Raw genomic sequence first — 25,213 nt, 5'->3', positions numbered from 1 at the left:
GCCACCATTCAGCCCAGCTCAGCCTTGTTTTTCCTGGAATCTCTATTTTTCTGCCCAGAGCAATCACGCCTAGAGAATTAACCTAATAATGATCATAAAAATATTCCTAATAATGACTACTACTTATAGATAGTTAAACGTATGTCAGGCACTTTCCGAGGCACTTTTCACACTCCAACTTATGACAGTCCAAGAAGCTAACCGTTTCCATACAACAGCAGTGGAAGTTAAGTCAGAGTGAGAGATGGTGGCGATCACTGAATTAGCAAGCTCAGAGGAGGTTCAAACCCACCTAGGACTCTTTGACTCTAAAGCAGATTGCACATGCTGCGCTCTCCTTCTCTCAGCAGTAGTTTCTAAAGGCTTTACCCAAGGATTTGTGAGTTTCTGCAACACGGGGCCCAGTGACTCTCAGAGAGCCAGGAGGAGGAGAGGGAGAGTTTCAGCTGCCAATGAGCATTTTTTTTTTTTAAATCCTCAAAGTCACGACTAAACATACAATTAACCAAAAAAAAAAAAAAAAAAAAACTTTCTTCAGTGACTAACAATCTTCTCCCTCCCCTCCTTAGTATTACTTTAAAATTATCATGGGGGGAGTGGTCAGGAGTGGAGAAGAGGAAAGGAGGTAATGATTTGGGGTGGTAGAAAAAAAGGAAGAAAAGCAAAGAAAAATATTACCCTAAAGACCCAATCTAAGAGACCTTCTCTCTAAATCTCCATACCTGAAGATGGCAAAAATAAGTTCAGTGATTGGCTGCTGCAATGGTTAAAACAGATCAATGGATTGGTTTTAGATACTTCTGCCTGTAAAGAGAAATCCACCCGTAGAAAACAAGGTGGTCTCAAAACCCCCTACCATTAATTTTTTCCTTTAAGAGGGCCCAGGGTCAGCTACCTTACTTGAGTTGCACGTCTATTGAGTATACAGTTTATATTATAGTCATAGTGAACAGTACATTGACATCAATTTTATATAGCTTTGATAAACTAGCACAACTAGCTCTGAGTTTTAGCTTGATGCAGTTACTATTTTTTAAATCCATATAAATAACCTGTACTAAAAGAAGAAATGAAGATTACTAAGCACCAAAATCATGCAGTGTTAACAATGCAAAAAAGTGATCACAATACTTGGTGTACTTAACTCTGAAGTCATGAATGTAAAACATATAATACCAAGTAACACATGATTTTTGGTCCTAGTTCCCTCTCTATTGAACAAGACTATATTATGTCTGCAGTCCGTCCAGCTCCAACAGTTCATGAATCACAATTGAAGAATGGCTTCACTATTTTCAAGAATTATAAATATTTATAGTTGAACAATTATTTTTGCAATAATTGTTTGCAATTGTTTCTTATAGTCAAATATAATGTACCGTGTCTGTGCTTCAATGTAAGGAATTCATCAGTATAAGGCAGTCTCATTCCCCCCCAATTGACTAAATTTTATTAGCAATGAAATAATCAAATTTTTATTTGTAATATACATGCACAAGTATTTAAATTATTTAACATTTTAGTTTAGAACTTTTGCTATTTCCTCATTTGCATTTCAGGAGTCAATTTGATTGATTCTAACTCACCACAGGTATTGGCTATGCCAGAGTCTTTGTCATTACCAGAACTTCTCTTTGAGTCTATCTAAGTTGTTTGAAAGCCGACAGTTTCGGGAATCCCTGTATGACATTTTAATTGGAAGTTTCATCTGAAGTCATAAGTGTACCCACCTTATCAGACTCTTAGGATGACTGTTGTTCTCAATCTCCGGTTGTGATGATAGATTTTTTTTAATCTTTCCTTGTAATCCCATCAATTTTGTTTTATACATTGTAAATCTAAGTAATTAAATGCCTAACCTTCTAGCACTGTTACATACTTTTGGGACATCACGTCTTTAATCCTTACATTGTGACCCTCATTAGTTTTAGTACAGAGTGGGCTAAAGTTTATTTTCTCTCTTATATTAATTTGGTCACCTCTGCTTTCTTTTGTTTAGTATTTGCCTGACATACCTTTTGTCACTTGCTAACTTTTAATGTTAAATACACGTAATTTTAAGATGACTCATACATAATTGTATTATATAGTTGGGCTTAATTTTTATCCAACTAATCCTTGTCTTCCAAGGAGAAAATTTAGTCCATTTACACTTTATGATCACTGATATATCTGAAATTACTGCTACCAGGTTGACTTATTTTTTTTTTTTTGAGACAGAGTCTCACTATGTCACTCTCAGTAGAGTGCCATGGTGTCATAGCTCACATCAACCTCAGACTCTTGGGCTTAAGCGATTCCCTTGCTTCAGCCTCCCAAGTAGCTGGGATTACAGGCGCCCACCACAACACCCCACTATTTTTTGGTTATTGTTGTTTAGCAGGCCCCAGCCAGTTCAAACCCACCAGCCCTGGTGTACGTGGCCAACACCCTAACCACTGAGCTATGGGCACCAAGCCTATCAGGTTAATTTTGCATTCTCTTTTGTCTTTCTTTACCTTTTTCCCTTTTCCTACCTTCTTCTTCTGGATTGAATTTTAAACTTCAACATCTTGTTGGTAGGACTACAAACTAATACAGCCTCTATGGAAAGAAGTGTGGAGAATCTTCAAAGAGCTAAAAGTAGACCTTCCATTTGATCCTGCAATCCCATTACTAGGTATCTACCCAGAAGAAAAATAAAACCATTTTACCATAAGGACATATGCACTAGAATGTTTATTGAGGCTCAATTCACAATTGCCAAGATGTGGCAACCCAAGTGCCCACCAATCCATGAATGGATTAATAAACTGTGGTATATGCATAATATGGAATACTATTCAGCCATAAAAAGATGGAGACTTTACATCTTTTGTATTAACCTGGATAGAGTTGAAGAATAATCTCCTTAGTGAAGTAACACAAGAATGGGAAAGCAAGTATCCAGTGTACTCAATACTGATATGAAGCCAATAGAAAACAACTACATGCCCATATGAAAGAAAAACACAATTAAATTCAAGTGGTGGAGAGGCCAGAAGAGAGAGGGAAGAGGGGAGGGAATTAGCAAGCTGTCACCGAATAACCACCATGTATAGCATCACTCTGGGCGAAGGGCTCATCTACGACTTGGACTTTGCCTGACAAACACAATGTAACCTAATCACCTGTACTCTCCTGCTAATCTGAAATTTTTTTAAAAAGTTAATCAAAATAAAATTCAACATCCTTCACTTTGAACAGCTCTACTTTAGAAGTATAACATTACTAGGGTAGAGCCCGTAGCTCAGTGTGTAGAGTGCAGGTCACATACACCAAGACTGATGGGTTCAAACCCGGACTGGGCCAGCTAAAACAATAGTGACAACTGCAACAAAAAAGAATAGCCAGGCATTGTGGCAGGTGCCTGCAGTCCCAGCTACCTGGGAGGCTGAGGCAAGAGAATCACTTGAGCCCAGGAGTTGGAGGTTGCTGTCAGCTGCGACACCACAGCACTCTACCCAGGGCAACAGCTTAAGACTCTGTCTCAAAAAGAAAAAAATTATAACAGTTTAACATTACTATTTCCATGTACTTAGTGATTACACTTAACTCTTTTTTTTTTTTTTGGTTTACATTTCATTATTGATTTAGATGTTTAAACTCTCATAAAATTTTACAAGTTGGTGGACACTGAGAAATTGACTTTCCCACAGAACTATTATCGCACATTCCAAACACTATATGTTTGAAGTAACATCAATATACATTAACACTTTACCAATTATATAATAAAACACATTACTATGCAAATATTAAGTTATACACCTCAACAGGAACATATAAAATATTATATATTTGCTCAATTCTTTAGCAGAAATTGATTTCTCTTTTTGCAAGATAGGTTGGGAAATCACCCTTCGAACAAAAATAGTTGGGAAACAACTTCTAATAGACATGAAAAAAAATCAGGGTTTTCAAAAATTTTATAATTAAGAATTATTTTAGCTACAATAAAACATGTTTACCTTAAAAAAATCATTAAAGGGCATATTAATTGCATGAGACATTTTGCTAAAAATACTTAATAGCTCCCTCCTCCTCATTCTTTGGTCCCTCTCTTTTAAGTTGCACCCCAAAGTGCAAACATTAAATTAACTTTAAGACTCCTTTGTCTGGAGACACTAAAGATACATGCTTTTGTATAATGTGGACTTACACGAACTTTTCAACCAAAAGTTTGCCATTTTCAAAATGGAGGCTTTCTCAACAGCAAAAATGAGATTTATAGAGAGACAGTAAGAAATTATCATAAGACTTGGAGAAAAGCCAACAAAATCAATAGTTACACAAACCTGGTGTATGCTATTTTAAATGTGGCAGATACAAACTAGCAGGCAAAGAACCATATAGGCACCAATGTCGATGTTTGAAATGAATGAAGTAATAAACCATGGAAGGTCTAGAGGGCTGTCGGCAGTTCCTTGGATTTCAATTTTGTCTGATATGAAAAACATAAAAGTGCCATGCTGGGTATTTTGGCACTCAGTTGCTCTACATTGATGTGAGCAATATCTATATAAATAGAAAGAAAGAAGATATAATTCAAGATTATATGATTGTAGAAAAGGTCAGTAGATACAAATGCTGAAAAAAGTACGTTTGCCAAGTGCCCGAATAGGCTGATGATAATGTAAACACAGAGGCTGACATTTTGTCAAGCTTGAGTTCTAGCAACTCCTCCCCTCAGTACTCCTATAGAAGCCTCATTTGATTCACCGTTCACTAAGTCTACATGGCAGCTAACACGTATGACACACTGGGTCCTGTCTTAAATTCCATTTCCAAGGCAACAGCACCAGGCAGCCCTATTTCACTGACTTTAACAGTTTTTTCTACAACTATTGGTGTTTATGAAGTACAGCTGCATTTGGAGAAACGAATTCTCCAAATACAAAAGGTGCTTGCTTTTGCAATTTCCACTCCAGTTTTGAATCATGAACTTCCCTGTATTTTTTGTATTTCATTCCATCTTCAACTGGTGCTTGGGCAGTAGACGCTAAAGGTTTCCCAAGACCTGCAACACGATGAGAACAACGCAACAACCAGATTCGTCAAGAAACTTCATGTTTACAAGACATACCCAGTCATCGACGTCCTGGTTAAACAGAAGTGAACCATCACCAAATGGCCCAGGCTGAACCTGGACACCTTCTCTGTCACAAGAGCTGTGTTGGAATTTGTTTCCCATATTCTTACTATTGTGATAACTTGATATTTTTAAAGTTCCTCCATAAATTCGCTTAAGTTTGTCCTTGTTGAACTGTCTGTGTGTAACTTCACAAGAGCTGACCAGTTCATTTGAGTCATGTTAAAAAAATGCTCAAAAGGATTATTTAAGAATTTTAAAAATTTGAAAAAGGAATACAGAAATGGTGTAAAGCAGCAGAAAAAAGAATACAGAAATGGTGTAAAGCAGCGGTTCTCAACTGTACTAAAGGGCTGCGGCATTAGGAAGGTTGAGAACCAATAGTGTAAAGAATGACATAAAAAACAACTCTGAAATATACTTCAGTATACCACACTTGAAATATGCAGAGCTTTGAGGATGAGTTGGGAGTGGCAGAAGTGAAATGAACCACCTAGCAAGTAGCAGCAATTCTTTAACACAGTAATGAGGTACAGAAAGAAAGTTCCCCCAGGTTTACCCATCTAGGTCAGAATTCTTGTAAAATGCTTTCCTGATTTTAATTCAATCCTCTAGAGTCTTAGTTAACCCCTCTCATGGAGCTTCTTGGTGGAATAGCAATGAATTTCTATAGTTCACCTGGTTGTACAGAAGTCATGCTGTGTGCCTGCCATAATCTCCCCTGTTCTTCCAAATCTTCACAGATGTGTGACCAAGAGCACACAGAAGTGCCCAAACTGCAGCTAGTGGTGGCCTCTCTGGGGAAGGCTGGCTTGGTGTTTTGTAATATGAAAGATCTCAGAAGAAACTTTCCAACTTTTATGTCTTCACCCTCAGTTTTCCAAGTGGATAGTTTCTTAACCTTTGAACATTTTACTTTTTAAAAGAGTTCAGAGTTAAATTTATCTGTACTCTCCTGCCAGACAATACATTCCCATCTCTCCTGTTATTATTATCTAATATTCTATTTTCTTTCTTTCTTTCTTTTTTTTAAGAGACAGAGTTTGACTTTGTCGCCCTCGATAGCTGTGAACTGTGACGCCACAGCAACCTCCAGCTCTTAGGCTTAGGTGATTCTCTTGCCTCAGCCTCCCAAGTAGCTGGGACTATAGGAGCCCCCCACAACACCCGGCTATTTTTTTGTTGCAGTTTATCTGGGGGCGAGTTTGAACCCACCACCCTTGGTATATGGGGCCGGTACCCTACTCACTGAGCCACAGGCGCTATTTTCAACGCTCTTAAGAACACATAATGGGCACTATTATTATGTTATTATTTTATTTACCCATTTCACTAATTTATTTATCTTTTTTTGCCATGTTTCAGACATTCCTTCTCAGAATATATCTTTGTACCTGAAATACAAACTATAGAAGTCCTTTCAGTGAGGACTGTTGGCGGTAAATTCTCTCAGTTTTGTTTTAAAACAGGATAACGATGTGACTGGGTATATAACTCTGCACCCAGGTTCACAACATTTTCTCTTAATCCTTTGAGATATTATTCCACATGTTTCTGTTGCTACCTTTTAGTTCTTCTCCTCTTCAGAGTTCTGCAACTTTGATGGAAAGTATTCTTTTTATTGAGCTTGGTATTCATTGTGTTTCCTGAATTTGAGGTTTCATGTCCTTTATCAAGTCTAGAAAAATATCCTGGCCATTACTCCCCCAATGTTATTTTTCCCTGATCCTCTCTCTTCTGATTTTGTAATTCTAAACCAACGCCATCTCATTAAATTTTCCCTGTCTTTACTATTTCATATTTTTCATATGTTAATCCCTCTGTTCTCCATTATGGGTAATTACTTCAGAACCATCTTTTAGTTCAACTAATTCTCACATCACCTGCATCTAATATGCTGCCTTCTCTGTTCATTTTGTTCTTCTTAGCTCTTTTTAATTCTTTGACATGCCTGTTCTGTTTTGGCAGTTTCTTGTTCAAATTTTTAATTTTGTCTTTTATTTCTTTACGACCTTTGAAACGTAGTTATATGTTTGATAACTCCTAATATCTGAAGTGCTGGGTGAGAGTGAGTTCAATTTTGTTGCCTTTGCTACTGATCCTCACTCACAATGATCTTTTCTAACATGCTTTATAATTCTGGATTGTGAGCTCATGCTTAGTTAATGTTAATCTGTGGGAATCCTGAAGGGCCTGGATTGAGAACATGTTTCTTCACAGAGAGTTTATTTTGCTTTCACCAAAATTCGTGCCTACTACTGTACCCGTTCTTGCTGTTGACTTCCAAGATGATGCAGATGTATAAATTTAAACATAAATTGTAGAAATTCTCAGGAAAGATATTTTTATCACTATCTAGAGCCAAGGCTGGCACAAACAATTGTTCTTGTAGTCTCTCTGCCTGGCATTGGCCACTGATCTGTAGAAAATGATGTGGATGATTTGTGAAGTCCACCCACCCACAAAGACAAATCCTTTTCCTTCACTACACTGAACAGAACTGTCAGATGACACACTTTTTCTAATCTATGAATCAAAAGCAAAATGCTCACTTATAACTCTTCTTAAAGCTTTTGTCTTGGAATACCGTGGTCATAATAGTGTTTCGACTTTCCAAAATGTAACTTATTTTTAGAAAATAGGATTAAATTTATTCATTTCGCAAAGAATGAATGGTCAGTAATTGGTCAAACATAACATGACTGAATTTCTTGACACTGGAATAAAAAATAAAAACTAATAATAAAAGAAAAGATTTAGGCCTGTGCAGTGAACTTCTCAACCCTAAGTGCTAGGCCGGACAATGAAATACAAGGCAAGACTCTTAGTTACATTAATAATGAAGACATGGAGTTGTTTAACATTGAGACTGCTTTGTCAGTGTACTGCTTGTGAAAATACAGAAAGAGAGAGGTGGTGGGGGAGAGAGAGAGGAAGAGAAGAGAAGGGGACGGGTAGAAAGGAAAAATGGAAAGGAAAGGAAGAGAAAGAGAGAGAAAGAAAGAAATTATTCTTCTCAAGGTAAACAGATAACATTTTATCTCAATTTTATACATAGGTTGTGGTTTTCAGTGCATTGAAAATTGGTCAGTTATTATTCATTATTCTAATGAAACTGTTTAATGCCACAGTCTCCCTGGTAGACACTCATTCCTATACAGGTCAGCTCACTTGACTGCCAATGCTACAATAGCAATAATGATATTTGCAGGCAGCTCTATAGTTCATAAAATGCTTTCCCATGTATTACCAGATTTGATACAGATGATCAAAGGGTCATGCTTATAAAATGGAGAGGATTAAGACTTCTGACTCTTTAATCTCAATGTCCATTATATGTCATGCCAAAAGAACTATTGCTAAAATATGTACAGAGAAGGCTGTATGCTACCTAATTGGTAAGGGAATTACTGGGTTATTCTTAAAGTTTTCCTTAAGAGCACCTTACATCTTCCTATATTTCTCTCTCTTCCTTTAATTTTGAACTCTCCTGCTGCAGAGACTATTCTTCTATATTCTCACTAACACCTTCACTGTCCTATAGTATAATAAAGGCACCAGGAAGAGTTCAGCCTTACATGGACAAGATGAATAATCCCCAAAGCCAGTCCTACAAATCCACACTGCTAGGTTTCTTTCAGCTCCAACTCGTAGTCAATACAGTTGCCCTTACAGTCAACCCTCCCTGGTGGAAAAGTACAGAAAGTGCTGAAGAACCCTCAGCAGGATCGGAATGAATCGAGTTTTTGAAAATGCTAGTGCTGACATTCTTAAGGCTATTCTAAACTGCCAAAAAGTGGGGCAGAGAAAGAAAAACACTAAATTCTCTTTTTTGGATTTCAGAGCTTAGCTTGATAATATTTACTCCAAATTTCTCAGCCTTGATTTTATTTATTACAATTTCCTACCCTCCCTGGGAAAAGAGGTATCCTCAGATGTTGAAGTTCATTCTGAAATCAAATAAAGGGTAATTTGGCTTCTGAAAAACTGTGAATTTAGGATAAAATCATTATAGCAGCCTTTGGGATTACTAATCTGAAGCTGTTTTCACATTTTCATTTCATAAATCCACTGACATATATTATCAAAACATTTTCATAAGCTAATAAAAGTTAACTTTTTGACATGTTCTTCTCAACAATAGCCCTTGTAAATTTAAACTTGTTTTCTCTTACCGACCACAAAAGTAGATTATATTTCTATTCTACCTGTTGATAGGAAACAATTAGTTAACTATTTCACTACACTGTTTTTCAGAGACTCTAATTTCATTTCCAATTCTTCACCAGTGCTTAGTGGCAATGACTTTTTTGAGTTGTTAAATTTTATTTTCAATAATTTATATAAAATACTATATTCCTATGCACTTAACCTATACTTCCACATACTTAGTAGCACAATTTTTAAAAAATTTACTCTATGATTTGTTATAGTTTACCAAACATTAATATTTTTCATATGTCAGATGCCACAAACCTGTCAGACATTATACTTGCATCTCAGTTATGTTTTAGAAAAGATTCCTAAATGTAATGGATCAGTGATTATATGATGCTACAAACTTTGTCTTTCATTTTAACAATTTAGTTAGAAGAGGCACCAATAGCTACTTTCCAATCCCCTAACTCAGTGATTTTTCACTGATGCGAGAGGATCTTAGGTGTGCCACAAAAATTTTTGAAGATCATTAATTAAATTATTTTCACAAGAGTTTCAAAGAACAGTACATATATTCCTTTTTCTTACCCTTATTTTTGATAAACATAATTTAAGTGAGCCATGGAAGTTTAAGTACAAGTTCAAGAGTGCCATGAGATAAGAAAGGTTGAAAAACATTCCTCTAACTGGAGGACACGATGGGAGAAGATGGTTAAATTTTATTTCAGTAAAAGAGAATAAAAATACGCTTAGAGTGATTAACCCTGTAATCAGAAGAATAAAGCCTGTGGAATACTTAAATGAAATGTCTAAACTCACAAATCAGTATAGAATATCCTCAAAACCCAAAGATTTGCATTCAACAGAACTGATTTCCAACTTCCTAGTTATTTCATTTGTAGTTATATCCTCTGATAAGCACTGGCCCTTATAACCCTGCCCCATATGGCATCCCATCATTATCTGAAGGACATTAGGTAACTTGTGACCTTTCCAACTTCTGGATACAGATAAAGATAAAATTAATAGCCCTCTCCTACTTCACAGGACTGCTGTGAAGATTGACCTTTTCTTACCATATCTTGTGTAAATCAATTTTGGGCATCTTATTATTTCATCTATTTCACCAGGTTTTAGAATGTTTTTCAGAAACCAAAAGTGAAGCAAAGTAAATTATTAGTGAATGCTATACCCCTGTGATTCTCTTGGTATTTATATTATTTAAAGAATAAAGATTATCCAATTTTCCTGAATCCAAAGTGGTCCATTAAACCACCGTTTTGCCTGAAATAGACAATTCTCACTTTGGATGATAAAAAAAAAAATTCAAAGTTGAAGTCTAAATCTTCATTTTTCAAAAAAAAAATCAATCTCCATTAAACTTTAGGAATGGCTTATGTTTCAGATAGATTAGTTATAAATCTTTAGTCCAAGTTAGGTGGACAGTGTGAAAACCATCAAAGGCTCTGGGAAAAAAATGCTTAACTTAGTGGTGTGTCTGCATAATGGTAAATGGGGTTAAGGGAAACGATGCCGCCCTAGTCTTTCATTCTTCTGAAGCCCTATAGAAGTTACAAATCTCATCATCAGAGGCAGGTTTTAGAAAGCTGACGTTTGCTTCGCCAGAATGGTACAGTGTGTCTTTGGACTGTAAACAATGCTAAAAATAGCTCCTGAAAGGCTATCATTTTGCGTGATATTATTTCACCAAAAGAGCAGAAAAAATATGTCTTTAATCCTGAACAAAAACCTCTTCAAAGTTTATGTTCTCAATAAACCTTTCACTGAGAACTGAAAATATAACTTAGTAATGCAATAAATGCCCTAACAAATATATCAGATTTTTCACTTAATGCTTTTTACAGGCTTAAACCAAATGGAGTAAAAGGAAATCACCTTTTACAGTCTGACTCCTACAGGAAAAATGCCTTGCTGTTACGCTTTTTAAAGAAGGCATGGTGAATTTATATCAACTTTGGTGAATCTTGGGGCATGATAAAAAGAAGAAAAATAGCAGTGCAGTTAACATTCCACAGAACTCTCTTTCCACATGTTTATTTCCTTACAGACTGGACACGATCCAAGATAATAAGAAAAATGTGAAAAAAAGATAGTGCTTTTTCTAGAGGCAAAAGATACACATAAACAGCATAGCATCGTATTCTGATACCAAAGAAAGAGTGTTTCCCTATCTCTTGAAAAAGCTGTTGTATTATAGATTAAAGATATTAAATGGTGAAGATTGGAGAAAAATCACCAAAAATAGTGCTCCCATTTAAATCAAAATGCAAGTTAGATAAGAGGTCACGAGTTACTGAAGTTTAGTTCAAAGCAAAGGAAGAATCTAATTTCAACTTCTTTATCTTATGACATTGCATCTGGAATTTGAAAATGTATGATTTCATTATGGTAAACTGCACTTATGCATAAAGTAAGAATTGAACAGGTGGGCACAGGTGTCAAGGCCAGACAGTGAGATCCCTGGGAGCTGCCTCCAAGCCTGCGGATCACACGATGGTTACAGGTGATGTCTGGTGTGCTTTTTTATAATTGTGATAAAATACATGTAACATATATGCTGCCATTTTAATCATTTTTTAAGTGTACAATTCAGTGGCATTAATTACGTTCTCAATATTGTGCAATCATTACCACTAGTTCCAAAACCTTGTCATCACCCTCTACAGAAACTCTACACAAATTAAGCAACATATTTTTTAATTAAAAATAATGTGACAATATTAAATGTGAAATGTAATTTCACCCTCAACTCTACTATTCTAACACAACTATTTTCATCTTCTCTTTTAATTTTTTTTTTTTTTTTGAGACAGAGCCTCAAGCTGTCACCTTGGGTAGAGTGCTGTGGTGTTGCAGCTCACAGCAACCTCCAGCTCTTAGGCTTAGGCAATTCTCTTGCCTCAGCCTCCCGAGTAGCTGGGACTACAGGCGCCTGCCACAACACCCAGCTATTTTTTGTTGCAGTTTGGCTGGGGCCAGGCTCGAACCCACCACCCTCAGTATATGGGGCCGGCATCCTGCACACTGAGCCACAGGTGCTGCCCTATTTTCATCTTCAATATCATATTTCAGGAACAGTTCACAGCTATTTATTATAATAATTTGTTATTATGGATGTTATCTTTCATTCTGCTTTTTTAAGGAAACATATGAAACATTGCAAGGCATCACAGATAGGATCCTAATGCTGTGTAATATTCCACTGAGTTCATGAAATTATGATTTGTTAAACTTTTCTCCATTTCCTGAATCTTGATTAAGTTGGTCTTTTTATTTTTATTTATTTCAAATTATTAATTTAGGGGGTACAAGTATTTATGTTACATGGATAGAATGCTTAAGTCAGGGCTCTTGGTGTACCCATCATCAGAATAGTGTTCATTGTACCTAACAGAGAAGTTATCCCTTTCCCCATCCTCCTCCATTCTTGGTTTCTCGTGTTCTTTACTTTTCTTTGTGACCATGTGTACCTACCTATCAGCTCCCACTTATTAGGGAGAACATGTGGTATTTCCATTCTGAAATACTTCAGCTAAGATAATAGTCTCCAGTTCCATCCAACTTGCTGCAAAAGACATGTATATATATATATTTTTTGAGACACAGTCTCACTCTGTCTCCCTCGGTAGCGTGCCATGGTGTCCTAGTTCACAGCAACCTCAGACTCTTAGGCTCAAGTGATCCTCCTGCCTCAGCCTCCCAAGTAGTTGGGCCTATAGGCACTTGCCACAACACCCAGCTAGTTTACTTATTTTTAGGAGAGATGGGGTCTTACTCTTGCTCATGCTCCTGAGCTCAGATGATCTACCTGTCTTGGCCTCCCAGAGTGCAGGATTACAGGTGTGAGCCACCATGCCTGGCCTATTTTATTCCTTTTTATGGCTGAGTAGTACTGCATGGTAAATATTAATATGTATACCATATTTTCTTTATCTATTCGTGAATTTGATGGGCACTTAGGTTGATTCCATATTTTTTCAATTGTGAATTGTGCTATAATAAATAGTTGAATACAAGTGTTTTTTGATAAAATGACTTCTTTTCCTTTGGGACTTCTGGATTGAATGGTAGGTCTACTTTTAAGTCTTTGGGGGAATCTCCATACCTTTTTCCATAGGGGTTGTACTAGTTTGCAGTCCTACTGACAGTGTGTAAGCTTTCCTGTTCCTAGGTATACATGCCAGCGTGTTGCTTTTAGACTTTTTAATGATGGCCATTCTGATAAAGGTAAGGTGGTATCTCACTGTAGTTTTAATGAGCATTCCCTGATGATTAGTGATGTTGAACATTTTTTCATGTTTTTGGCCATTTGTCTATCTTCTTTCAAAAAGACTTTGGATAGGGTTTTTTGGTTTGTTTTTTGCTCATCTGTTTGAGTTTTTCAGAGATTCTGGACATCAGTCCTTTGTCTGATGTACAGTTTGTGAATATTTTCTCCCATTCTGTAGGTTGCTTATTTACTTTGTTGATTATTTCCTTTGCTATGCAGAAGCTTTGTAATTTAATTAAGTCCCTTTTATTTATTTTTGTTGTTGCTATGTTTGCCTTTGGGGTGTTAGTCACAAATTCTTTGAATCGGCTGATGTCTAGAACAGTTTTCCCTATGCTTTCTTCTAGAGCTTTTATGTCTTACATTTAAGTCTTTAATCCATCTTAAATTAGCTTTTACATACCAAAATCTTTTTTTTTAAATTTAATCTATATTGGGCAACTAGGTTTTTACTTGGTTGATTTATTTCCTTGGAAGAAACACTAAAGAGATAAATTACTAGGTCAAAAACATAATTCCTCAGGCTTCCTGTTGGAAGTAAAGCAAAATCCTGAATTGTAGTTGATGAGGCCTTTCCTGCCCTGGCCCCTGCCTTCACTCTCCAATCTCCTTTCCTCTCACTCTCTGAATGCTCTCTGTACTGCTACCACTAAGCACTTTCTTTCTTCAACAAACATTCATCAGCGGCCTACCAAGTGATCAGCTCTGTTGTAGGTGCTAAGCAGATACAACTGAGCATTTTTGCTTTTTAGTTAAAACCCCAGCCTTTGTATCGCTTACAGCCTGCTAACACTCTTCCTTTTGATCATACTGCCCTGTTTTATTGTCTTTGTGTACTTGCCACTCTTTGAAATGACCTCATTTGTTTTGTTTACTCTTTTCACTGCTCTAGAAGGTAAGCTCTGTGAGAGCAGGAACCTGGCCTGCGTGTTCCCCAGCACCCAGAACATTGAGATAAGGCTAAATCACACTCCTTGAGTGTGCCATGACATCTTTATACACTCTCAAATCTTTCCATAGTGTCTTCCAGGTTGCTTCCTGGGTTACAGGGCCATCAGCAGTAGGTAGGTGGGCCCATTTCCCTGTACTCTCACCAGTCCCGGTGCTCATGAAGGAGGCTGTGGATCTGGGGAATGGGTCCTAATGAAGGGTCGTCTGACGGACAGCATAGAAAGCACTGAAGCCACCTTTTGATTATTTTAAAATACTGCATAAAAATGCTACTTATCTTGATGACTGAGGCTTTTTTTGACACGCCCTATGTCCTGAACCCAAAGTAAATGCCTTATATGCCTCTCCAGTCTCAGTCCTGCTATGTATAAAAACGGCAAATGAGAAATTTATTTATAGATCTGCTCTTGGGACTACAAAACAACTGAAGACAAGAAAATAAAATTTCTAAAATAAGCCTAAATGTTCCTATCAGGAAAACTATTTGAGGGTTGTTTTCAGGATTATATGAGACAATGCAGACAGAGCGTTTGGCATGCTGTGAGGCACAGACATGTTTGTTCTGAGCAAAGGCAGCTGGTTCCTTACTACATGACTGCTGCCTCATCACTTCTGTGTGTGTACAAAAATTAAACTGGCCTTCCTAAATGCAGTAAAAATGTCCTTTAGGACGGCAATATTCTTTCCCAAATCAAGTCTATCCCTGAAACTCCTTTGGTAGGAGATCCCCCATTGGAGAATTTATAATTAATGGGAAAAAAATGGAATTAGGAGGAGTGAAGCTATGAAAAGGTCTGATAATATTAAAATGTTCACTAAAATAAAATGACAGAGTACCTTAAATAAAAATATTTTTAATATTATTTTGTATACTTTGAGATAGAAACATTCTCTCCTTGGATATGCTTCAGGAACTGCCACCAAGTTTTAAGATGATTTTGTAAATGTGTTTTGCTACGTTACATACTAAAAACCATTCCTCTCTTTGCCAATCTCCCCTGAACACTTGCTATCTTTGTTCTTTATCTAAATGTGCAATGTCTTCCTCATTTTATGGTTCACCATGATTGGTTCCCATTTCCCCGGCCCATTTCAGTATTACCTGCCTTGATTTCCTCCTTCCTAGTAGGTATGAAGGGGGTGACCTCAAGTCCAGATTGATCAACACAGCAGCACAAAAGCGTGTCTTAGACTTCATCCTCATTCCTCCTTTCCTCCTCCCAACTGATCTGTTCAAATACCCCAAACAAAGTGACTCAAAAATACCTGAACCCTTCAGAGCTACACAGTCTCAAAGTGACATCTATTAGAATTTGGAGGGTGTTCTTGGGAAGAGATTAGTGCATATTCTTACGTGGAAGGTACTAAAGGTAGTATTAAAAAAAAAAATCAAAACAATTTTTGTTTGTTTGGTTTTGCAGTTCAAGGTCTGGGAAACAATTCATTCTATTCTGCAATGTATGCAACAAATATGAGAACCCACTGGAGGAGAGATTCTAAAATATTCAGAAAAAAATATCTTTCAAAGACATCACTTCCTCTTCCATTAGGACGTGAATACGTTATTTAAAGAGTTGCTTTTAACAACAAGTCTGCAGGATGTATTCCAACTCTGTGTTGTGAAAAAGAGTTAAGAAATGGTGCCTTTGTTCTCCTTCTGCAGGGTGTCCCCCAAATCACCCACAGAATCACCATATGTAGGAAAACGGGAAATTGTAGGTAAATGTACCTTTATTTACAAAATATTCATTACAGAATTTTACAAAACATTCTCTAGGTGTTGGGCACCTCTTTCTAAAATTTTGCAATGAATATTTTGTAAATAAAGGTACATTTAGCTACAATTTCCCATTTTCCTTATGTATAGTAACAACATGGGTGACTTTTGGAATATTCTGTCGTTCTAAGTCCTTGTCCTTGATCTTTCCTCGTCTCTCTGTATTTCATCAGACCTGCAATGACTGTAATGCTCTTTCTTATAGAGTAGTCTAAAGTGCTCCTGGAGTTTGCCAGTGGCTGCTCCCAACGCAGAAATTGTTGCTTCATTATTGAGACTTCAACGGGATGACTTCTCTACAGATAATGTGCAGGTTCACTAACAGAAAGCTTACCAGTCTTAGAATGGTAGGGAACTGGCATCATGCAGGGGAGCCCCATATTAAAGCCATCACTAAAAGACATTGAAAAGAATGTCACGATCACTGCCTTTTTTGTTCAGTCATGCCTCATGGTGACAGGATGCCTAGTCTTTTCCAAGAGGCTGGTCTCTTAAAGAATAATGTGACTGCCAACTAGCACTGGATTCCTCTCTCACGTGGAGGAGGCTGTAGGTCTGGGGGCTTGGGTGCCCCGATGTGTTGTGTGAGCACAAAGAAGGCTGAAAGTGGGCACAAGCTTTGAGTTACATGTTACTTTACTCCTGATTTAACTCTCTATAAAATGATTTATAATGTAAGGATGCCATTCCATATCCATGGCTTAAAGAACTCCCAACTAGCATGACTGCTGGAGCTGTGTGTCTTTTTGAACAGTCATTCTACCTTTACAACTGAAATAAAAGGAAGACAAATGAACAGAAAAGATGCGTTTCTTATCATGTGGGGTCCAGCTATTTATAATTTCCAGATATATGTAGATAGGTGTTTTCAGGCGTGTCTCTAGCATGAGTCAGAAGCTACTGGCATGACATGTATCATTTAAAAGTCTACTTCTGCCTTGAAACCAACAGTCTCAGCATCACGTAGAAAACCGAACACGTGCATCTGAAGATCACACGTAAAGACAGGGAAGTGCTTAAAGAAATGAAACAAGAAAATAATCATCTTATCACTTGGGAACTTCTATGAAAATTTTCAAAAGAATATTGAGGTCATGGTGCATCTTACAAGGGTACATGTGAAATTTACTAGGTGTAGAATATAAATGTCTTAACACAATAACTATGCTGTGAAGGCTGTGTTGACCAGTTTGATGAAAGCATTTCAGATTGTGTGTATAACCAGCACATTGTACCCCATGATTGCATTAATGTACACAGCTATGATTTAATACAAAAAAAAGAATATTGAGGTCTCTTCAGAACAGACGATACAACCATACACTTTATTTCTATTCAATGTAAACAGCTATTTCACATACACACGTACAGACACATTAGGAAATGCACGCATGTGTATGAAACTTGTATGCAGCTTGACACATTTTAGTACATTTGCTAAGTTTTGTTTCTATGTTTAGGAAAACTAGGGATAAACAGGTCAGAGCACTCAGACTGCGAAACGGCCAGTGCCCCCAGATTCAGTGCTGCAGAAACGCCACGCTTTGAAACTCCATTCTGGATACCCAAGAGAGATATGTTCAATATTCAACAAAATCGAAGAATTTGAAAATTGAAAATCCCTCAGATGTTCTGAGAGAAAATAAATCCTGGGGCAGAGTCAGAGGATTTGGATTTAAGCCTATAGCTATATGAGAAAGAAATCAGTGAGAAAATAAAAACCTGGGCAGTAGGTTTTTAGCTGGAAACCCTAATCCACCTCACAGTATGTTCTGAGAAAACACTCGCTTTAAACTGATCAGAAGCTATGCTCTGTTCTACACTGTCTGGTTTGGCAGCCACCAGGCACATAGAGCTATTTAAACTTAAATTAACAAAAATTAAATAAAAGTAAAAAATTGAGTTCTTCAACTGCACTAGCCACATTTTAAATTATTCAGTAGTCACCTGTGCTAGTGGCTGCCATATTAGGAAGTGAAGACACAGAACATCTCCCTCAGTGCCCAAAAGTCTACTGGACAGTGATGGTCTATATTCTTAAATGAGTGACTGCAGTTTCTAGAAGTTTCTAAATTTCCTTAAAGGAAATACATAGTTCACACAGTCACTGGGAGGATATGGCTCTTCAGATGAACAGCAGAAAAGGGACTGATAAAAATCAGCGAATGAGGCAACAGAACAGAGGTGTATTACCCCAAAGATGTACTGCCTGGCAAGGGCAGGAACCCCACTGTTAGACCTGAAGCCCACTGTGGAAAAAAGATCTCCCTGAAAAAGTGTTTTCATGGGGAAAGTAAAAGACATTAGAATTCTTCTGGCAGTTACAGCCTAAAGTAATGGATGTGGGGGAGCAGGATTCTAAGGAGAGCCTCACTTGACTGCCAAATAAAATTAGAACTAGAGGTACAATTTACCTCAACTTCTAAACTTCCGTCAGGGTGACCAGGAATGAGAATAAAATGACAAATCCCATGTGTGTTCATCTTTATATATAAAATAATGTGCTTAGCCCCATTTGGAGGCAAAGGCTTGGAACGTGGTATAGTCCCTAATCAAGCAGCTGCCACGGTTCATAAAAATATTTGCCATCTAAACAGATACCTAACATGGCAGGCAGGGATAGACAACCAAAGTATGGGCAGCACTGGCTTCTCTACCAGAGACATTTTACCTATTTTGCAAAAGGAGAAAAAAAAATCTATATGTAGAAAATAATATAAAGCTGCTTATCTCACATTTTGTACTGAGATAAGCAGCTGTCTTAGAACCTTCTTTTCTCCCTCAGAACATGCTGCCCTCTACAGGCCACATGGATATGCACATGTAAAGACATGCACAAGTCAGGGTTCGGTTATGTCCAAGGTAACAGGTAAAGGTAAGATGAAAAAGGGGGGAGGCAGCTGGTTGTATCTATGTGTTGGAAAGACTTTCGAGTCCAAATGAGAAACAAGCAGCATTTATAAGCCTCTAATAAACCTCACCTCTTCAGCTGACATACATATAAGAGATTATAAACAGTACCATAGTCCTATCACATTTTCCCTGAGAAACTTAAAAAACATGTTGACAGCCAATTTTCTTTTAACTCTGGAGGAGAGGGCATGAAAGAAGAGAAAGAATGGTCGGCATGGCTTGACAGCTTTTACAACACCTCCCAAGCCTATCAGTTCTGATCTATAAATATATTTAAATTCAGCTCCAAACTGGGAAATATACATGATTTTATCCCTAAGAGTTTCATCTTTTAAATCCTGGCTGCAATGAAGTGGTCAAAATCTGGGTTAAGAAATGAGAACTACCCTTCATCTTTACTTCAAATCACTTCTATTGCGAGAGCTGTGCCATAAACACACACACACACACACACACAGGCACACACACAGCTGGTGTGTTTATTGGTTTAGTCACTAAAGGATTTAGCTGGACAAACATCACAAAGATGATGGCTGATTTAATTGAATTTATGATCAAATGTTTTCCATCGCAGGAAAAGTGGGAAATCACTTATGGGGAGATTTGAATAATTTAAGGAAAGTTCTTTATTTGGCATTATGTTTTTTTATCAAGTGTTGAGGGATTAAATACAGCTGAGGACTAGCAGAGAATTCACATACAGATACACAAAGATACGCTGTATAACAATGCAAAGACGGCCAGACTATTGATCCCTTTGCATTTATATGTCTGTTCATTTACCTCTCATTTTTCATTTGAGTAGTAATATTAACACATGTATATGAACATTATGAGACTTCCACTGTAAACCACCACTAGATTTTTCTGAGAGCCCCAAAGTAGTGATGTTATGTTAAAATGTTCTTTCAGATAACAAAAGAAAATAGATTTGGGAGTTGCCGGGGTGTGTGTTCAAGGCCAATTTTACGTATTTTTGTTGTTGTTAAAGACATAATAGAATTTTTTGTTAAAGCCACTCCCCCAATGGATCGAACAGCTTAACATGGGATGTGTGAATTAGGTACCTAGGGATGTGGCTCACTAAGGAAAAGGTGGGTTACTTTGGGAATCCCCTGCTGGTTTTCCTCACCAGTGATGACAGATAGAGGAAAGCCAGTTCCCAGCCTTTATTCTCATTGTGTTTCAAGAGATAACTCATTTGCCCTCCCCAATTTAATGCTATAAATGGCAGGAATAATTACTCTTACTCTCACCCCTGAAGCCGCAGGTCAAGTGCACACCCAGACCCTCTACCCCTTAGCTCATACAACATCCCAGGAAAAGGTCTAGTAGACATTTGAATTTGGTAATAGTGATTTATCCATGTGTTTCTTTCCATTTAATTAGGAAAACTAACAGATGCATTCTAAGACTTAGGATAAATCACAGTTTTCATTAATTATGTAAAATGCTATTTGTGAACATATTACTCTTAGGAAGATACGTCTGGGTAAGGGGAAATCTTATTTCTACACAAGAAGTATTAAAAAGAAGAAGAAGAAGAAGACTTCCTGACCAAGCAGTTCAGCACGTGCTCCCAGGAGGATAGAAAGAATCTTCCAGATGTGTGGGGAGCCTGTGTAGGAGTCATACACACATTCAAGAAGAACAGTTTATCTGGAACTGAATGAAAGGCGCTGACTGGCAGGCGAGGGCAGGGAGTGCTGGAAACCAGGAGGGAGGTAAATTAATGTTTGTCAAGGGACTGTGCTTGGTCGGGAGCCCAGTAATTTACACCCTCACTTTATTTAAATAATGATTAAACAACAATCCTGCCAAGAGGTTTTAAAGATTGAAAAACCGAGGCTCGGAAAGGTCAGTCAGTGAGCTTACTGAATATTACAGAGTTCGGAAGTGGATGGGCAGTTGAAGTTGGTCCCTGAGATACCAAAGATTACACTGGCTTCAGGGCTTTTCTTGTCACTTGTGCCAATAATGACCTTGTGCGGCCTTCCTCTCTCTCTTCTGCTCTTTCTTGGTTATTTACTGACTGTATTCTTAGAAGGTCAGCAGGACCACTATTCACAGAGCAATGTTAGAGGCCGGTGTCAACACGAATACTCAAGTAGCTGCATCTTCACAGTGAGTGGAAGCTGAGCCTCAGTTTTATAGAAAGTCTCCCCAAATGATGAGAGGGACTTCTTGTTTTAAGACAATCAATCAAGGTGGAGGGTAGAGGGGGTGACAGTGGACACAAAGAATGACAATGTTAAAATCATCTCTTTCCCTAGTGACTCATTTTTAGGCTGAAAATTCCCTAAATTTGTAAATATTCTTAATCAAAAGAAAATGATACAAACAACTGCTGAGGAAAGGGATCACACATTGGGTGTTTCTTTTAAATAACGACAGGTAAAAACTACCATGTTCCTGTTTACGCTCTGCTTTTGAAAATGTGGCAGTTGCCAGTGTCCTAGAGCATAAGAATTAATCTGTGTACCCCCAGGGGCCCGGAGGGGTAAGGAAGACCTGGCCGGCGATTTGGAAGGCTTATTTAGGGAACGGAGCCTCTCTCAATAGCATCTCCTACGTGGTGAACAGGAAGCTGAGCCTTTAGGGTATTTTCTGAGTAGAGTTAGGGGAGATCAAGGGAATGGGGAACAACAGCAGAGAGGTGAATTCTTAAGGGAGTTCAAAGAGGGTAGAGAGCCGTGTGTCTAACCCCTCACAGTTCCCAACAGAAAAGCGAGCCGAGAACACAAGGAGGAGAAAGGAATGGAGAGCTGGCAACAGGCAGCGCCCCTGGGGGGGTGGGGGGAGCAGCGCGGCTTCCAGAGGGGAGGAGGCGGGAAGGAGTGTCTATTCCTCCTTCCTGATGTTCTTTGATATTTCTGCTATTCACCCTGCGGATTGATTATGCTTACTGGGCACTCCAGAGCTATTACCTTCTCAGAGTGTTTACAAATAAAAGACAGAGGTGAGAAGCAAAAATAGAAAGCACTATCTCTGGACATCTGAGTGCAAAATGCAATGACTGTTTAGCACAGGGTTTCTAAGCCTCAGACACCCACATTTGTATCAGGCTGGCGAGCATTTAAAATCAATGAATATTTCACATGTTCTACAACTGCCCAATGTTACCACTAACCACGTGTGGCTCTTTACATTTAAATTAATTACCTTTAAACACAACTTCAAATTCCTTTCCTAAATCATCCTAGTTACATTTCAAGTGCGCCTGGAGCTACAGGGGTCTACGGGCAACTGCACTGGCCCAGCAGATATAGAAATGCCATTGCCAATCTTTGAGCTATCTTGAAGGTCACCAGGCATCCTGAGAATAATCTCTTTTTTCTCCATGCTGAAGATAAAAAATGATTTCTTCCTCATAAATGACTTTGAGGAGACCTACTGTGAATCAGGCAATGAGGACCCATCAGAGTCAGAGGCCTATGCCTGCTTACCTGATGGGTCAGAGACCAGGACAGAGGCTGTGTGTGATCTGGCTAAGGCTGGGTTTTCTCCTCTCTGCCATGCTCCACCCCATGGCTGAATAGGAAGCCTGAGTACCCACTCATGGGAGGCAGAATGGCCGCTAAAGTTGTCCACGTGCTAATCCTTGAAGTCAGTGGGTATGTTATTTTCCATGATAAAAAGGACTCTATGCCTTTAAACAGGGAGAGTAATCTGGACCGACCAGGTAGGCCCACCCTAATTATATAAACCTCTAGAACACTTTCTCCCACTGGGGGCAGAGGGGAAGTCACAGAGATCAGACACTGATTTGAAAGAAAGGGTGGCCATGTAATGAGGCATGCAGGAGGCCTTAGGGAGCTGGTTCAGCCTCCAGGTTGACAAACAGTGAGGAAATGAGACCTCGGCCTTAGCCCTGTCCCCACAAAAAACTGAATTCTGCCAGCGACCTCAATGAGCCTGGGAGGAAATTCTTCCCCAGAGCCTCCAGATAAGAGCCAAGGCTGGTCATTTTGATTTTGGCTTTGTAAGATGGAGAGAAAAGAAAGCAAGCCATGTCCATTCAGACTTCCACCTGACAGTGAGATAACACGTTTGTGGTGTTTTACACCAATAAACCTGCGGTAATTCGCTATGGCAGTTACAGAATCCCAATACCTTACTTTATGCTTGGGAGAAAATCAGAAGAACCTCTACAATTTACCCTTCTAGAATCTGTTCTGGGGAACAATTCAAGAAAACCTAATTCTATCTTCCTCTTTATGGGGGATACAACAGCCCCACATCCACTTCAGAAGCATGGCTGGGTGTTACCCTGTAACTAGATGGCAGAAGGGAGGCCTTAGCAGCACCGTAGTGAGTGCTTTTGGATAAGTAGTCCAAAATGTAATATGAAAGGACAGAAAACAATGGCTATTGCCAACTCCTGAGCCTGGCATGTACTGCCAATTAGTAAGAGAGAAGATGGATAGTTTCTGTCTGTCAGAAGGAGAACAAACATCTCGTGCCCACCAGATAAAAAACAGCACAGGGCCTGCCTTGGACCATCACCAGGGGTTATTAATGACAGCAAATTCTTTGCTACAGAAAGAAATACATGGACAAAAAATCTGGTAGTGACACAAAATGACAGGGGAGAACCTTCTGGGGGCAGTGGGAGCTATGTGCAAGAGGTGATAAATTTTGCTAGTAGGGTATGAGTGGGTGACTGGCAGAACTGTCATTGCTGGCACTTAGAATGTCACAAAGCCAGCCTTTTTCCCATGGCACATGACCCGGCAGTGGTGTAAGAAAGGCCTAGGTTGGTGGTGTGGGTGGCCAGCCTACTGCAAATACAATTTTCCCTAGTATAGAGGAAGTCAGGTTTCTACTCCGTCCTAGCTCTCCCACTGTATTAAATCTAGACAAGGAATGACATCAGTTCCCAGAAGAGAGCTCCCCACCCATAGCCATAGGGAGAATAAAATAAAATCAGTAATTGGTAAGTCTTCATAGATTTAGGATTTTAAAATTCATAATATTCCTTTCACAAGATTCACTGGGGACATATATTCCAAGTTGCAGTTTTCAACTGCCTTGATCATTTGACCTCATGAGTATGTGTTTCTTTTTATTTTAGGCTATAAAATGGAGATGACAATACCTTCCCTGACTACCTCAAAAGATTGCTGTAAGGATATGTGGGGAGGTGATAATACACATGCAATTGAATCCTATATTGCAAAACACTGTCCAATTGTTAATTACCACTGCCTCCTCCATCACGAGCAGGGCCATGGTGCAGTGAGTGCCCTGAGGCCTCTGACCAGGTAGGTGTATTTCTCACGCCACTGCTAGTTATCAGGGATGGGCCTCTCCCTCATCTACCAACTTCCTCTCAGATAGCTGCTTCTTCATCTTCCTGGCTCCTGCTGGCAACCTGTGTCTCTGGACAGACCTTTATTCTGTCTCCCCTGAGGTCCTCTGGGAGCCCACAGGGCTTAGAAAGCATCTCCTACTCTAGGTCCTCCTCCAGTTCCTCTCAAGAATCCCACCTGCAGTTCCCCTGAGGAAGTGCTCTCTATCAGGCAGCAAGGGGTTTATCGAGTCTGATAAACATCACATCCTTGTAATACTTTCAGTAACTGGACTGATGATTCATTCTTATGAAAGTGAACGTCCCCAGAAACTGTTCTAAACTGCAACTTTCAAGCAGGCAGGTGAGCCTTTGGCGGCCTCCAAACATTACCATATTTAGGTGTCCAGGGTAAGAGCAAGAGATTCCTTAGAGCTGATGTTTGTGTAGAAAACTGCATTTTCAAGGGCTGAAGAACTACATACACCATAATCTTCGAATGCTGAACTCAAAGCCACAGAGCTGGGCAGCTGGTCCCTGCACTTCACCCTTTGAGTTAAGAGACTGGAATTTCAAAATGTCTGCTTTGCTGTCTGCTCTAGAGCTGGTTACCTCAATAAACCCATCCCCCCCACCCCGCCAAAGTGAATAGATAATGTATAGAATAGTTTCTTTGAAAATATTATGAGTAGTAGTCTCCAGGCACTAAATAAATTAAAACTG

At 38.6% G+C, this 25,213-nt stretch overlaps 1 protein-coding gene across 1 annotated transcript in view; it reads right to left on the bottom strand.

The window, feature by feature from the left end:
- Nucleotides 1-25,213, bottom strand: part of CDK14 (cyclin dependent kinase 14) — a 615,387-nt gene that overhangs the window by 92,152 nt on the left and 498,022 nt on the right. The window lies entirely within an intron of this gene.

The sequence above is a fragment of the Otolemur garnettii genome, unplaced genomic scaffold, assembly GCF_000181295.1.
Source record: "Otolemur garnettii isolate 467f Iridium unplaced genomic scaffold, OtoGar3 scaffold00005, whole genome shotgun sequence".
NCBI classification, from domain to species: Eukaryota; Metazoa; Chordata; class Mammalia; order Primates; family Galagidae; genus Otolemur; species Otolemur garnettii.
The sequence above is the reverse complement of the archived record's forward strand: the minus strand, read 5'-3'. Positions and strand labels throughout refer to the sequence as shown.